Consider the following 15,252-nt stretch of genomic DNA (forward strand, 5'->3'; position numbering starts at 1 on the left):
ATGTATAAATAATGTAATTAAAAGACATAACATGTTTCAGTGTTATTGAGAAACTGAAGTGCAGCTTTGCTGTCTTGACTATTCCAGAACAATTAGTGACAGGCAATGACCACAATTCACTGCAGCAGAATTTGTCATTCTGAACGAAATATGATTTTGATTATATTACTAGCAGTCCACATTACACACAAGTGAATGGAGAGGCTGAGAGCTGTACAGACAGTTAAGAAAATCCTGCACCAGGAAGATCCATTCCTTGCTTTTGAGAGTTACAGATCAACACCAATAGCAGCTACTGGATATAGTCCAGCACCAGTCCTGATGGGAAGACAACTCAGATTCTTTTCCAAAGTTTGAACAGTAGTTCTATCTTCATATGGACCAGACCTGAAGAGAATACCCAAATTGGATAAAAGGCTAAAAGAGCTATAAACACTTTTACAACAGATGTCACTCAGGTCTAGAACCTGGTGACTCTGTGTCAAATTGGATGGAGAAAAGGGATGGATGACTCCATTTATCATGAAAAAAAATAATTCATTTCCTGGATCATATGCGGCTGAGACTGATAGTGGAGAGTTCATTTGCATTGTGTTTGCCTAAAAATGAATGCCCTTCCACTTTTTACCAGCCATAAGGGCAAGCAATGGGGGGGGAGGGACAGAGAGGAGTGAGTGGGGGGCGGGGTCTTGGGGGGAAGAGGCAGTGTGGGAGCAGGGCCTCAGGAGAAGAGGCGGTGTGGGGGTCGGATCTTGGGGGGGGGAAAGGGCAGGGACTTGGGGCAGGGCCACAGTTCAGGCACCTGTCACCCCTCACACACACACACACACTTTTAGAGTGCTTCTGTCGCTCCTGCTTTATGGCCAGAAGGGACCATCATGTCTGACCTCCTGCACATTGCAGGCCACAGAACCTCACCCACCCACTTCTGTAATAGATTCGTAACCTCTGGATGAGTTACTGAAGTCCTCAAATCTTGATTTAAAGACTTCAAGTTACAGAGAACCTTAGATTTCCTTCTAGCTCTGCTCTCTTCCTCCTCTCCCGCATTTGGTATTCAGAGTTCCATAAGGGGACAGAGGGAGCAGAAGGCACTAAGTTCTGACTTCCTCACTTTCCTAGGCTCCTCCTCTTCTTGCCAACTCCTTCTAGTACCTGGCAGGGGAAGAAGAGAAAGAAGGATCAGCATCAGCAGCCCTATCCTCCTGGACAGCTGGAAAGGATGAAGACATCTTATGGGAGGGTAGGGAGCTACATGGCCCAGCAAGAAGCTGGAAGGTAGGCAAGTCCGCCTAAGTGTTTCAGTCATTTACAGTGTTGGAGAATGGGGATCACACCTGGCACACAGGATCAACACCAGGAAGGGCCTAAGCATCTGACTTTAACACAATGACACTTATACATAGAAAAAGCTATTTTAGGTCCTTTTTTGAGGTTTTTATGATTCCTTCTGAACTTTATACTTAAAATGTAAGTTCCTGGGTCAGAGACTGTCTTTTTGTTCTGCGTTTATACAGCGCCTAACAGAACAGGCAGAGTGAGTAAAAAAAAAAGTAAATGGTTACAAATATATTTTTTTCTGAAGTCTGTAGCTGACAGAACACAGGGGAAGACTGAGCTAAAGTTTTTACAGACACTGGGGTGGGTTGAACAAGGTGAGTCACTTGTGTACCCCCTACTTCTCACTAATGTAGCCACCCCAGACTCACTAAGGAGTTGCCTACTCAAAGCCCATTCTCTTTCACTCAACCTACAAGACTGAGCGGAGTCTTGGGTGAAAGAAGATTTCTGTGAGAGGGAGATCCTGCAGGAAATCAGATTGTAGGGCTGAATCATACCACCACCATCTCAGATGAACTAGAGTAACAGCCATGCTACTTGTTCCGGGTTAGAATAGACACCTGCATGTTCAACAAATGGCCACTGTAAACAGGGTAAGTTATATAAACTAGAGTTTTAAAATAGGTAAGAGGTGTTTTTCAGAAATGTGTTAGCAAACACAAATGAACCTATTCTGGACATATTCCTAGTGGAGACCAGTAGAAGTAGGTGGAATCAAGGAGAGCCAATAGCAGGGGACCTGTGGGCTCCCTGCAGCATTCACAAGTTCTCACAGGGCTGGAGTTGGTGGGATACAGAGCTGGGGCTAGGCATAATTAAACTAAACAATTGCTTAGGACCCAAGCAGCTCAAGGGGACCCCTACTTCCTTTTTATTATAAAAACTTGCTTGTTTTAGTATGGAGTGGGAATATTCCTGCTTGGGGCCCCCACTGGGCTAACACTGGCACTGCTGGGATATATAATAATGAGCTATATGTGTATAGATTTGTTTCTCCTGCTGAGGCTTCTCTCTGTCTTGGAGGTGTGTAGGTTCTAGTGGGCAGCCCCTTGATGACTAGCACAACAGAGCTCAGCCCTCAACAGTGCTATTATAACTTTCTCAAGTACCAAATTACTCTTAAGTATCCATAAGTAAGACACTGTCACTTTAATCACATAAATGTTCTGGTTAACAGGATAACCTTCTATTTCCTTTAAAGAGAACCCTGATTTCCCCAGTTCAAGAGCAGTAAGTTCAGCCCCTACTGTGAAGAATCGAGGCCATATGCTAGGGCAGTGATACGCAGACCTGTGGTTCAAGAGCCAAATTAGCAATTACCCAAAAGAGCCACAGTTGTGTGAATTCATAGTTTCATTTATGATATTGTATAGACTATATATATAATGTATAATTCTCACAGCAAATGTTAATAACATAGTGCAAGTTGATAACTTAATAACATAGTAAAAGCATCCTGACTGGTTAATAACTTAGGCCTGGTTTACACTTACCCCCCAATTCGAACTAAGGTACGCAACTTCAGCTACGTGAATAAGGTAGCTGAAGTCGAAGTACCTTAGTTCGAACTTACCTCGGTCCACACGCGACAGGCACGCTCCCCCGTCGACGCCGCGGTACTCCTCTCGTATAGCTGGAGTACCGCAGTCGACGGCGATCACTTCCTGGTTCGACTTATCGCGTTCAGACAAGACGCGATAAGTCGAACCCAGAACTTCGATTCCCAGCCGCCGAACTAGCGGCTGGGTGTAGACATACCCTTAGATTGGTTAATAATTAAATCACACAGTGTTTTAGTATCATGTGCTACAAAGAGCCAGGAGACACATTACAGAACCACTTATGGCTGTGAGCCTTCGTCAGTATCACTGTGCTAATGGGTCATTTCCCCCCTCTACCTGCCACTTTCTAGTCTCCCACTTTACACTTGTGCCTTCTTCAGTGCTGCCCTGTGAACTCAGAAAAGCCACTCTTCTTCTGCACCTACCAGCCCCTTGTCTCCTTCATATCCTTAAAATAGATTGATTGTGTGAATCCTGATAAGTGTGTTTGCTACACAATTTCCCTCCTCTACAAACATGGGCCCTCACATAGTTCTGTCTGTGTCTGAGCGAGATCACAACCCCTGGAGCAGAGACCCTGTCTTCTTAGCTTTGTGCAATGCTACCTGCTCACTTGTAGGTGCTCCATAAATAGGACCCTACTAAATTCACAACTGTGAAAAATGCATCATGGATGATGAAATCTGGTCTCCATTGTGAAATCTGCTGGGAAGGGGCAGGCATGGGCAGTGGGTGTAAGAGGCCAGGGGAGGCTAAGTAAACCCAAACAGGATGTGGCACATCTCCCTCTGGAGGCGCACCAGCCTGCCACCTTTAGAGTGCCGCCGCTGCTGAAAGGATGCCTGGGCAGTACTTCTGCCCACACTCCGTCCCAAGGCCGCACTCCCACTTGTCTTCTTTCTCTGTGGCCCTGCCCACACTGCTCCTCTTCCTGCCCCTTCTCTGTCTCTTCCCCCAAGGTCCTGCCCTCACGCCGCCTCTTCCCTCCCCCCCGCATGTTGCTCATTGGCAGGCGGGAGGGGGGCAGAGTGGCACAAGTGGTGGGTGGTGGGAGGGAGTGAAAAGGTGCGAGCAGCAGGTGTCCTTCAGGGAGAAGGTAAAGAGGCACAAATGACGGGGGCTTCAGGAGCGGGCCTCGGGATGAAGCCATGGTCCAGGTGCCAGTGTCCCTTCCCACTTCTAGGGAGTTTCCGAATGTGGGAGTCATGTGCTGCCCATGGGGGCGTGGCAGGGGCCACCTCAGTCGGTGCTCCTATCATGTGCTGGGTTATAGCTGCTAGTCCTGGGAGGGATGGGATTTCCTCTTCTCCTGCGGGGGCTGCTTCTGGGGCCGGATCAGATCCACCTCCGGGAACCTCCCCCATCTTCAGGAAGATCAGCACCCCTGCCCCGCTTCCTGCCCCCATTGCTTTGCAGTCATGGGGGGGAGGGACTCACAGCACGTAGTAGTCACCGAGCTTCTTGCTGCTGGCAGAGGTTCCCAAAGGTGGGTCTGACCCAGCCTGGGAGTGGCCCATGCGGGGGAAATGGAAGTCCTGTCCAGTCCCTCCCTAGCCTGGCTGGGACTATTAGCTGGAGCCTGGTAGGAGCCCCCGGCTGGGGTGTCCCCAGCCAATGGTGCCGGAAGTGTGTGTGGGGGGGGAGAGGCGGGGGCCATACCTGCCACTTTTTAACATGGCATAGTTTGGTGGGGGCAGGTAGGGGTTGCTCTTCATGGCAGAGGAGCTGATAACGGTGATCAGCTCCCCCACCGTGAAGTGCAGCCCCTGCCAGTGCCACTCCAAACCTGCCCAAGGCTTGCAGTTTTGGGGGTCAATGCCACCACGAAGCACAGCCCCTTCTGCTGCTCCATGCCTGCCCAAGGCTTGCAGTTTGGGGGGGGGGCAATGCCGCCTCTGCCCCCAAACTACACCCCTGTTAGAAAGGGGGGGGGGGACCTGGTCCCCAGTCATCCCAGTTCCAGCACCAATGCCCCTCCCCCACTTTTACAAAGGTTCTGGAGTCCTTGCCCTCAGCCAGGCCCTTCCCGGCTCTGGGCCCAGCACTCAGGGGATAAAGGGACCTTGGGCTATGTGTGGGGGGGGACCACAGTGCCCCACTGATCTTGGGGCCCTGGGCAGTCACTCATGGGTAAGGCTGGCCTTGTCCCCCCCCAAAAGTGATGACCCCCCTATACCATGGGACCCTCAAGTCTGTGCTGCTTAGCTCTGAAGGAAGCACCTGTCAGCAGCAGCGCAGAAGTAAGGGTGGCAATACTGCAATACTCCTACAATAGTCTTGCAAACCCCCCCCCCCTTTTGGGTCGGGGCTCCCTGGTTACCAACACTGAAATTTCAGATATAAATATTTGAAACCAGGAAATTGAGAATTTAAAAAAGCCTATGACCATGAAATTGACCAAAAAGGACTGAATTTGGGAGAGCCCTATCCATAAATAATAAATGGAGTGCACAATCTTGCTCTCCCTCCCTCCCCAGTCTATGATCGCCATTGATTACACACAACCCATGGGATCCTTGCTGTTTCAATGGGCATGAGGGTTTGGAAAACATTGTCCCCCGCTAATATCCTTGTCCCTTGGGATGGTGATTTCAGGCCAGGAGCATGCACACATGCACCCCCAGCAATGGAGCCTCATATGCTACTTGCTGGAAGATTTTTCTGCTGGCTATCTTTGTGGCCAAGTTTAGGGTAGTTCTGTAGAGCAGGGAAACGCAGTCTAGGAACAAATTACACTCCCGTGCTTCCCTCCCCCAACCAACCAAAACCAGCAATGCAATAATACATTTGTGCCAAAGATATTTTATTGAGAAGGGACAGTCACATTTTGTTATTCCATGAATTAAAATGGAAATCATTCATATTACAAAAGAATAACTCGGAGAAGCACCATAGACAAATGTATTTGTGTCCAAAGCTTAATCGTAGGGGGAGAGAGAGTGCTGGGTGTAAAATATCAGCGAGTATGCAGCGCTATCTAGATAAGCTAAAGGCTCTCCAAGCTCTGGGTTTGCCAGGCAGAGGGGAAAGCTGCCGGGAAGGAAGTGCTACTCAGCTTGAATTCTCCTCCTGCTCAGAGAGTAACTCAGGACAAACTAGACACACACTTGTTCCCCAAGGATTGACTCAGCGGAAGGCAAAACCTGGCAGTCTGCTGTGGCGTTCAACAAGGATGACTTTCACCTCCTTGCATTCGTTAGTGAAGCGTTTAAAACCCCGACAGGCTCTGCCAAATTTACTTTGTCCGCCCCGCAGGAAACAATCAAGACACTCTTTGTACGGAGAGGGTGCAATCTGAAGGCAACCCAAGCTTGTGGTGGGGCTGTTTATATGCATAATGGAGATGCTGATCTCGTGCCAAAGTTAATGTCACAGTGTCAACTCCTGAACACAACTTCTTGCAAGGCTCCCGGTAAATCGTATTAACCATTTAATACCCGGTCGAATTAAAATTTAGACTCCGGGGAGGGGAAAAGTATACCTCATTGTCTGAATCGGAATGCAAATAATTAGGGCAGGTGAATACCCGACTGCCTGCTAGTAGGTTTGTTTATGCAGTTCTAGCGGGGCTAGTGTACATTTAACAGGTGGTTTACACTCCCATGGTCTGCTTTACGTGGAATAAATCATTATTAATCTAGATCCCTTCACTTCTTGCTATGAGCTGTTGTAAGGCTCTGAAGTTTTAATAAGGGGCAGTGCGAATACGCCGACCCTTTTATGTCAACAATAATTCAGGGAAGTTAGCAAAGACAGCGCTTCTTTTCTCAATCCTTCTTGCCTTCAGGCTAAGCTTGCTGCTCAAACCTCTGCACATACAGAAGCCAGGGTGAAGGACTTCCCCTGTGCAGCCAGAGATCGGAAACGTCTGATCTCTAGAAAGCGAAAATCGCTGAGACTCCGGACCTGCAAAAAGGCATCATCAAGGTAACTACAGCTCACTTGGCAGTAGGTGCTGTGTTAAGATCGCCTCTGGCTCCACATGCTGTCACTACCAATCGGAAATGGAATGAAACTGCATCGGAGTCAGAGCTGATCTAACACGGAGCAGACAGAAGACTACTGAGCAAGAAGGTTGGTGGGGAGCAGCGGGCAGAAGGGGGCTTTCTATTCCCTCCTTACCGGCTGGAGGCTTTCAAAGGGGAGGTAACACAAATTCACCGCGAAGGGCTTCTGACCTTCCTGGGAAAGGGAGTAACTGCGCGGGGGAGAAAACCCCTCATACAAGCAATGATCTTACCTAAAGCTATACAGAGAGCGTTCCCATTGGGAGCTATCTGCTCTTGAGTGTAGGCAGGGCGAGCTGGCATGCCCAGCGCAGCAAGCAGGGTGCACCCAGAGGGCTCGGAGTAGGGTGGTTCTTCACTGGGCATCCCCAGCCCGGCAGCTCTGAGGGGTGTCTCTCATTTTCACCGAGACGGTGAAGGGCAGAGGTTTGAGGGCCAGCCCGTGGATGCAGTCCATGGTGAGCCGCTCGGCCGGGTTGGCCTCGAAGGTGCACTGGTGCAGGAGGATGGCGGTGAAGAGGAAGATCTGCAGCTTGGCGAGCTGGTCGCCGATGCACCTTCTCTTGCCGATGGAGAAGATCATGACGCTGCAGGTCAGGTCCCTGTCCAGCTTCTGCTCTCCGTCCAGAAACCTGGCCGGGTTGAAGAGGTGGGGGTCCTTCCACTTGTGCCGGTCGTGATTGACCGACCACTGGTTGACGAAGACCACCGTGTCCTTGGGGATGCGGAAGCCCTGGAGCACCACGTCGGCGGTGGTGGCGTGCGGGATGGTAACCGGCACGAAGCTGCTGAAGCGGAGCGTCTCGTAGATGAAGGCTTCCAGGTAGGGCAGGCAGCCGCGGTCCTCGGCCGTGGGCAGCCGGTCCCGGCCCACCACGCGGTCCAGGTCAGCCTGCAGCTGGCGCTGGAGGTGCGGGTGCTTGAGCAGCAGCAGCAGGACCCAGCACAGGGCGGTGGAGGTGGTGTCCTGGCCGGCCCCGAAGATGTCGGTCATGGTGCCCTCCACGTAGTCCCGGCTGAGCCCCTCCTGCGCCCCGCCGCCGCCCTGCTCGATCTTGGCGATGACGGCGTCGCTGATGTCCCGGGTGAGCCGCGGGTCGTAGGTGCCCCGGTGCTGGGCGACCTTGGCCCTAACGAAGTCGTGCAGCTCCCGGTTGAGCGCCTGGAAGTCGCGGAAGACGCGGCGCACGGGGTTGGGGAAGGCCTGGAGCCAGGGCAGCACGTCCACCAGGCTGCCCGCGCCCACCGTCTGCCCGAACTTGTCGTTGCGGCCCAGCAGCGCCCGGAACTCGCCGTCGTCGTGGCTGTAGCGCTGGCCGAAGCACAGGGCGCAGATCACGTTGGCGTTGGCCACCGTGAACAGCGGGCACGGGTCGAAGTAGGCGCCGCCGGCGCCCCGCCGCAGGAAGCCCCGGATCAGTTCCCGCGCTTCTGCCGCCACGTGCTGCTCGAAGAGCTGCCGGCTGCGGCCGCTGGCGGTGGAGAAAGCCCGCATGCTGGCGTGGGCCAGGCGGCGGTGGGCTCGCCACTGCTCGCTGTAGCGGCCGAAGGCCATGCTCCGGCCGCCGGACACCAGGCGGAAGGAGGGGAAGTCGGGCCGGCCGGCGAACTGGCCGCCCTGCCGCACCAGGGCTTGGCGGATGGCGGCCTCGCCGTTGAGCACCACCACGGCCCGCCGGCCCAGCTGCAGCTGGAAGACGTCGCCGTACCGCTGGGCCATCTTGCAGAAGGTGAGGTGGGGCAGGCGGCCCAGCTGCAGGACGTTACCCACCAGGGGCCAGGCGAAGGGACCAGGCGGGCTCCCGCTCTGCGGCCTCAGGCGCCTCCTCGCCCACAGGCAGAGGAAGAAGGCGCTGGCGAGGAGCAGGGCGGGCCGGACCGTGTCCTTGAGCCAGGGGGCTGGCTCCCCAGGGCTGCCGCCGCTGCTCTCCCCTCCCGTGGCCATAGCGCTGATCCCGCCCAGACTCTGGGTCCCGGCTTGGGGAAAAGTCTAGGGAGCCTCTCGTGACCCCAAACTATCTGGGGGGAAATCTCTTCCGTCCAGCCAGTCACTAGTTCAGCACCTGAACCGTCTAGGAACCTCCCTTGTGCGCTCCCCGGGAGATGGCTCCTTATTGAGCTTGGACACCCAGTAAATCTCCTCTCAGCCTATAGATCCCTCCGCAGTTTCCAGGGTCTCATAGTCTCATCCTGAGTTCCTATAGTTTTTGCTTGAGCGAATGAGTTTCTTCAAATTGCCTTGTCAGGTTGATCCTTGAGACTCTGTACCAGAGAGCGCTTTTTTTTGCCTGTGTCTTTGCCTAGTAATTTCAGTCCCGTCCTGTGTTAACCTTCTCTAAGATCCCTCTCTCAGCTCTGCTCTGGTGATTTGGAAGGGTGCATGCCCTGGCTTTATAGCTGCCTTGAAAGGGGCTGAGCCTCTCTCCTCCCATTGTGGTGGTCCCAGAGTCCCCCGAAAAGTCCGTGCGAAGCGGTTACGTGATTTCGTCCCGGAGAGAATTGAAACAGCAGATTCATCCATCAAAAGAGGAAAGTCTGCAACTTTCCAAACTCTTCCCTGTGCCAAAGGCAACACGGTTCCCGCAGCAGCAGCAGGAGGAGGAGAGCTTTTATCACGGGTCTCTGTGAGGCGCCTTAACAGCCTTTCCCCACTGGGAGACTTCAGCACAAGGAAGGGGTATTCTTTTGTGCTTTGAAAGAGTCGCTTTCTAACTTCCAAGTTTGTTAATTGCAGCAGAAGCTGCATTATAGAGCCGCCCCTCCCTCTCTGCCCAGAGGATGCTGCTGAATGGCTGACAGCCTATGAAGAAGTACCTGCATCTCACCTGCAGGGCCAGGTATCTCTCCAGCACTCTGTCACCCTTACCAAGCATCACATGTAATTAATATCCAAGAAGTGAGATTAGTCTACCATGAGATAGGAGCCAGGACACCTGAGTTCTAACAATAACTGGCTGTAAGTTAACCTTAAGCAAGTCACATCCTCTCTGTGCCTGACTTCCTCCCTCTATAAAATGGGGCTGGAATGTTTGTGAAGGGCTTTGAGATCCCCAGATGGAAGGAGTTACAAAAGTGCAAAGTATTTTGATAGCACATCTGCAGAAGTTGCCTGTAGAATACATTGTAAGTTCATGGTTTTCTTAAGACCAGGTATAGAACATGGAGGAGTCAGCCTGGGCAGGGTGATGGGGAAAAGTAGAGGTACAGTATTCTCTTATGTTCTCAGCTCTGCCAAGGGCTTGCTGTGTGATTCTGGGTAAATCATAAAGCTGCCCCATCCCTCAGTTTCTCTGTCAGTAAATAAAGTGTTTTAGTGTCTATGGATGAAATGAAAAGCCAGATATATGAGCTAAGTATTGCTAACTCTTACCATTCAGTGTTGAGTTATGGATACAGTTGTGCCCATACAAAATATTCAGACCAGGAGGTATAAAGAGGCAAATAAAATCAAAACAAAATACAAGATAAAAAACATGCATCCTCCTCTCATGCCACAGGTGGCTGTCAGAATTCATTCCCTTACCCGGTATGTTTCCTTAGTGGTGTGTGAGTTACAACCATATGATATCTGTGTTATTAATGGCTCAACTTGGTCTATGAAGAGTGTCTGAGAATGTCCTTAACAGAGTGGGGGTGAAGAATCAAAGATTATTAGCACAGTGTGTTGGGGAGAGAGCAGCTATGAGATGAGTACTAGCGAAGAAGGTCAGTACTGATCCTGTGCAGTCTAGTCACCTCCACAGCTCTCTGTGGTGTATGGTAAAAAAAAAATCAAGTAGATTTTTTGGTCACATCCTGTGGTGATGATACCATCACATCTTCAAAGGGTTTTACAGCCATTGCCTACTGAATCCTCATAATACTCGGAGAGGGAGAGAAGTAGGTAGAATCACCTAATAAATTTCACCCCCAGCTGTTAGAATCTTGTTTATAATTGCACAGGCAAACTGAACAGTTCTGTTGCCCAACCTCTTTCATAGGTGTGCTTTCAGAACATGCTTTAATCAATTAGTTAGAAAAAGAAATTGACTTGATCAGATCTGGGCTCATCTGCAGACTTGATCAAAAAGCTTAAAGTTAACCCTTTAGAGCCTAGCCTCCAGGTATTTGTCAACTGGGAGTTTGCTATGTTATGGCAAGGAAGAGGGAAGGTTTCTGGATGTCTGGGAGACAGGTCTCTCCTCACTACCTGCTCCTCACAGTGACTCACCTCGCCCTGCTGCCACTTCTAGACACTACTCTTGGTCTGAGTAAGAGATAGGCCACATTAGGAATTGAGGCCAGGAACAGGGGAGAATTGGCAAGGAATGGCAACTGATCCAGACAGGGAGCTGAATCCAATAGCTAAGAATGCTAGGCCACTGGCCAGCTAGGATGGAGCAGGCAGCCTTTCCAGTGCACAGTGGGGGCAGAGACCTAGAAAACTATGCAGGGTGTGTGTCTCATTTTGCTGAATGTTAGCCTAATCACATGGGCCCAGATCCACAGAGGCATTCAGGCTCCTCAGATCCATGAAAGTGAGGAACCTAAATACCTTTGTGGATCTGGGCCATGGGGAATATGAGCTTACTGCTAGGTTATAGGGCAAGTGAAGAAGAGAAACATTTTCAAGATAAAAAAATCATTGTTCTGATTTTGATAATTTAAAAGAAACTCTTACTGGACTAGAAAGTGTTGTTGTTTTGACTAGAGAACATTGACAAAAGGAGAAGCCCTATGTGAATATATTTAAGGGAATTTGTTTCCTATCTTCTTTTAAAAGAACTTCAGTTAAGCTGGCAATTTCCCCTTGTTTTCAGGTTTCCCACTCCTTCCTTTTGTGCAGGAAGATGGCTTATCCTCCTGGAAGGACAGGGTTGTACCTCCTCAGCTAAGGGCAGTCCGGGGTGGACTGGGTTGTGGGTGAGTGTAAAAGGAGGAGAACAATGTGGTCTGAGCTCAGGGCTAGACATTCCTGAGTTCTAATCATAGAATTGTAGGACTGGAAGGGACCTCGAGAAGTCATCTAGTCCAGTTCCTTGTACACATGGCAGGACTAAGTGGTATCTAGACCAGGGGTTCTCAACCTTTTTCTTTCTGAGCCCCCCCCCCCCAACATGCTTAAAAACTCCATGGCCCACCTGTGCCACAATAAATGGTTTTCTGCATATAAAGCCAGGGCCGGCGTTAGGGGGTAGCAAGTAGGGCAGTGGCCCAGGGCCCCGTGTCACAGGGGTCCCCATGACGCTACATTGCTCAGGCTTTGGCTTCAGCCCCGGGTGGCAGGACTTGGGGCCCTGGGCTTCAGTCCCATGCAGTGAGGCTTTGGCTTTCTGTCTTGGACCCCAGCAAGTCTAACACTGGCCCTACTTGGCGGCCCCCTTGAAACTTGCTCACGGCCCCCCCAGGGGACCCCAGACCCCTGGTTGAGAATCACTGATCTAGATCATTCCTGACAGGTGTTTGTCTAACCTGCTCTTAAAAATCTCCAATGATGGAGATTCCACAACCTTCCTAGGCAAGTCAGTCCAGTGCTTAACTACCCTGATAGGAATTTTTTCCTAACGTCTAACCTAAACTGCCCTTACTGCAATTTAAGCCCATTGCTTCTTGTCCTATCAGAGGTTAAGGAGAACAATTTTTCTCCCTCCTCCTTGTAACAACCTTTTATGTACTTGAAAACTGTTACACCTCTACCCCGATATAACATGAATTCGGATATAACGCAGTAAAGCAGCGCTCCGGTGGGGCGGGGCTGTGCACTCCGGTGGATCAAAGCAAGTTTGATATAACGCGGTTTCACCTATAACGCGGTAAGATTTTTTGGCTCCCGAGGACAGCGTTATATCGAGGGAGAGGTGTATGTCCCCTCTCAGTCTTCTCTTCTCCAGATTAAACAAACCCAATTCTTTTGATCTTCCCTCTTAGGTCATGTTTTCTAATCCTTTAACCTTGTTGCTCTTCTCTGGACTTTCTCCAATTTGTCCACATCTTTCTTGAAATGTGGTGCCCAGAACTGGACACAGTACTCCAGTTGTGGCCTAACCAGTGTTAATTCTGGCTATGACACTGACTAGCAGGGTGATGGTTCCTAGGATCCTGCATAGAAATTAAGGCTTCTTGGTTGTCACCTCAACTCAGATGCTATGACCCTGCATAAACAAGCAGTGTAAATTATTGCTTAATCATTTTAACAGGTAGATTCATATAGCTCCAACCAGGATATAAATGGGGTTGGAGACCCTTTCTGAAACATTAGGAGCTAGGGTCTGGAATAGAAAGGGCCTGCATGGAAACTATAGGAGGAGCCAAATATGGACAGAAAACTTAGGCTAAAGCTTATTGTGATCACAGAAACCCCTTTGGGACTGCCACCTGATGTGCTGAGACTACCTCTAAGCCCATTTTCCCTGGCAGCTTGGGACTTCAGTGCCCTGCCTGGTTGTGCCCGACACGCTAGCCTGCTACGAACACAGACCCAGGTCTGAACCACGTCCCTCAAAAGCTGCAGGCTTAACTGAAAACATCTTGAGAAGTGCTCCTGTCTCTACACCCAGACATCCAGTTCTCAATGGGGTCCAAACCCCAAATAAATCCGTTTCACTCTGTATAAAGCTTATACAGGGTAAACCCATAAATTGTTCACCCTCTATGACACTCATAGCTGTTTGCTCACCCAGGTATTAATACTTGCTCTGGGTTAATTAATAAGTAAAAAATGATTTTATTAAATATAAAAAGTAGGATTTAAGTGGTTCTAAGTAATAACAGACAGAAAAAAGTAAATTACCAAGCAAAATAAAACAAAAACACACAAGTCTAAGCCTAATACAGTAGGAAACTAAATGCAGGTAAATCTCACCCTCAGAGATGTTCCAATAAGCTTCTTTGACAGACTAGACTCCTTTCTAGTCTGGGCCCAATCCTTTCCCATGGTACAGTCCTTGTTCCAGCTCAGGTGGTAGCTAGGGGATTTCTCATGACTGCAGCCCCCTTTGTTCTGTTCCACCCCCTTACATAGCTTTGGCACAAGGTGGGAATCTTTTGTCTCTTTGAGTCCCCACCCCTCTTTCTAAATGGTAAAGCCCCAGGTTTAAGATGGATTCCAGTACCAGGTGACATGGTCACATGTCCTGTGAGACCCCAAGCCTTCATTCTTCCCAGCCTGACTCACAGGAAGGCTTGCAAGTAAACAGAGCCATCTACAGTCAATTGTCCTAGTTGATGGGAGCCATCAAGGTTCCAAATCACCACTAATTGCCCACACTTTAAATAATTACAATAAGACCTCAGAGTTATATTTCATATTTCTGGTTTCAGATACAAGAATGATACATTTTTACAAGTAGAATGATCACACTTGGTAGATCAGGGGTCGGCAACCTTTCAGAAGTGGTGTGCCGAGTCTTCATTTATTCACTCTAATTTAAGGTTTTGCATGCCAGTAATACATGTTAACGTTTTTAGAAGGTCTCTTTCTATAAGTCTATAATATATAACTAAACTATTGTTGTATGTAAAATGTTTAAGAAGCTTAATTTAAAATTAAATTAAAATGCGGAGCCCCCTGGACTGGTGGCCAGGACCCGGGCAGTGTGAGTGCCACTGAAAATCAGCTCACATGCCGCGTTTGGCACGCGTGCCATAGGTTGCCTACCCCTGCAGTAGATTATAAGCTTTGTAATAATACCTTACAAGAGACTTTTTGCATGAAGCATATTCCAGTTACATTATATTAGCATATTTTCATAAAATCATATGATTTTAAATTTACCAATAAAGTTTAATGCCAGGAAAGAGATCAGTTTGGATTGTGTGAAGAAGTGTGTATCTTCTGTGAAGGTGGACAGCATTAAATATTAAGTATTAATATGAAGTTGAAGTAAAAAGCCATAAGGACTGATGTTTAGCTCTTGTAAATTGGCACAGATCCTGGCACTTGGATCCCAATTCCTGTGTAGATACAATCATGGGAACAAGCATTCCAAACAGCCTGCCTCATGTGTATTCTGCACTGTCCCTTTCCAAAGTAAGAATGCTTTCTGGTTTATATTATTATCTTTATTGAAAGTGTTTCAATAGTTGGGAATGTATTAATTTTACAGCAATGTTTCAAAGGTGCTGTTTACCTGCAGCTCCCACTGATTTCAGCTAGACTTGCGGGTGCTAAGCGCCTCTGACAAGTCAGGTCATGAAAGTCTAAAGTTAGGAACACCAAAGGAGAGGCCATTGAGGCTTACTCTGTCTCTGCCGTAGTTGTTCCACCTGTAAAATGGAAATACCTACCCACCTTTGTAAAGCATTTTGATATCTGTGATTGAAAAGTGGTATTATGATTATTTTATAAAAAGGAAAAAAAACTT

The 15,252-nt window shown here is 49.3% G+C and overlaps 1 pseudogene; it reads right to left on the minus strand.

The window, feature by feature from the left end:
- Positions 1–5,698: 5,698 nt before the first annotated feature.
- LOC112116289 lies at positions 5,699–9,347 on the minus strand (annotated as a pseudogene).
- Positions 9,348–15,252: the final 5,905 nt, after the last annotated feature.

This window comes from Terrapene carolina, unplaced genomic scaffold (genome assembly GCF_002925995.2).
Source record: "Terrapene carolina triunguis isolate 2854851 unplaced genomic scaffold, T_m_triunguis-2.0 Scaffold96, whole genome shotgun sequence".
NCBI lineage: Eukaryota > Metazoa > Chordata > Testudines > Emydidae > Terrapene > Terrapene triunguis.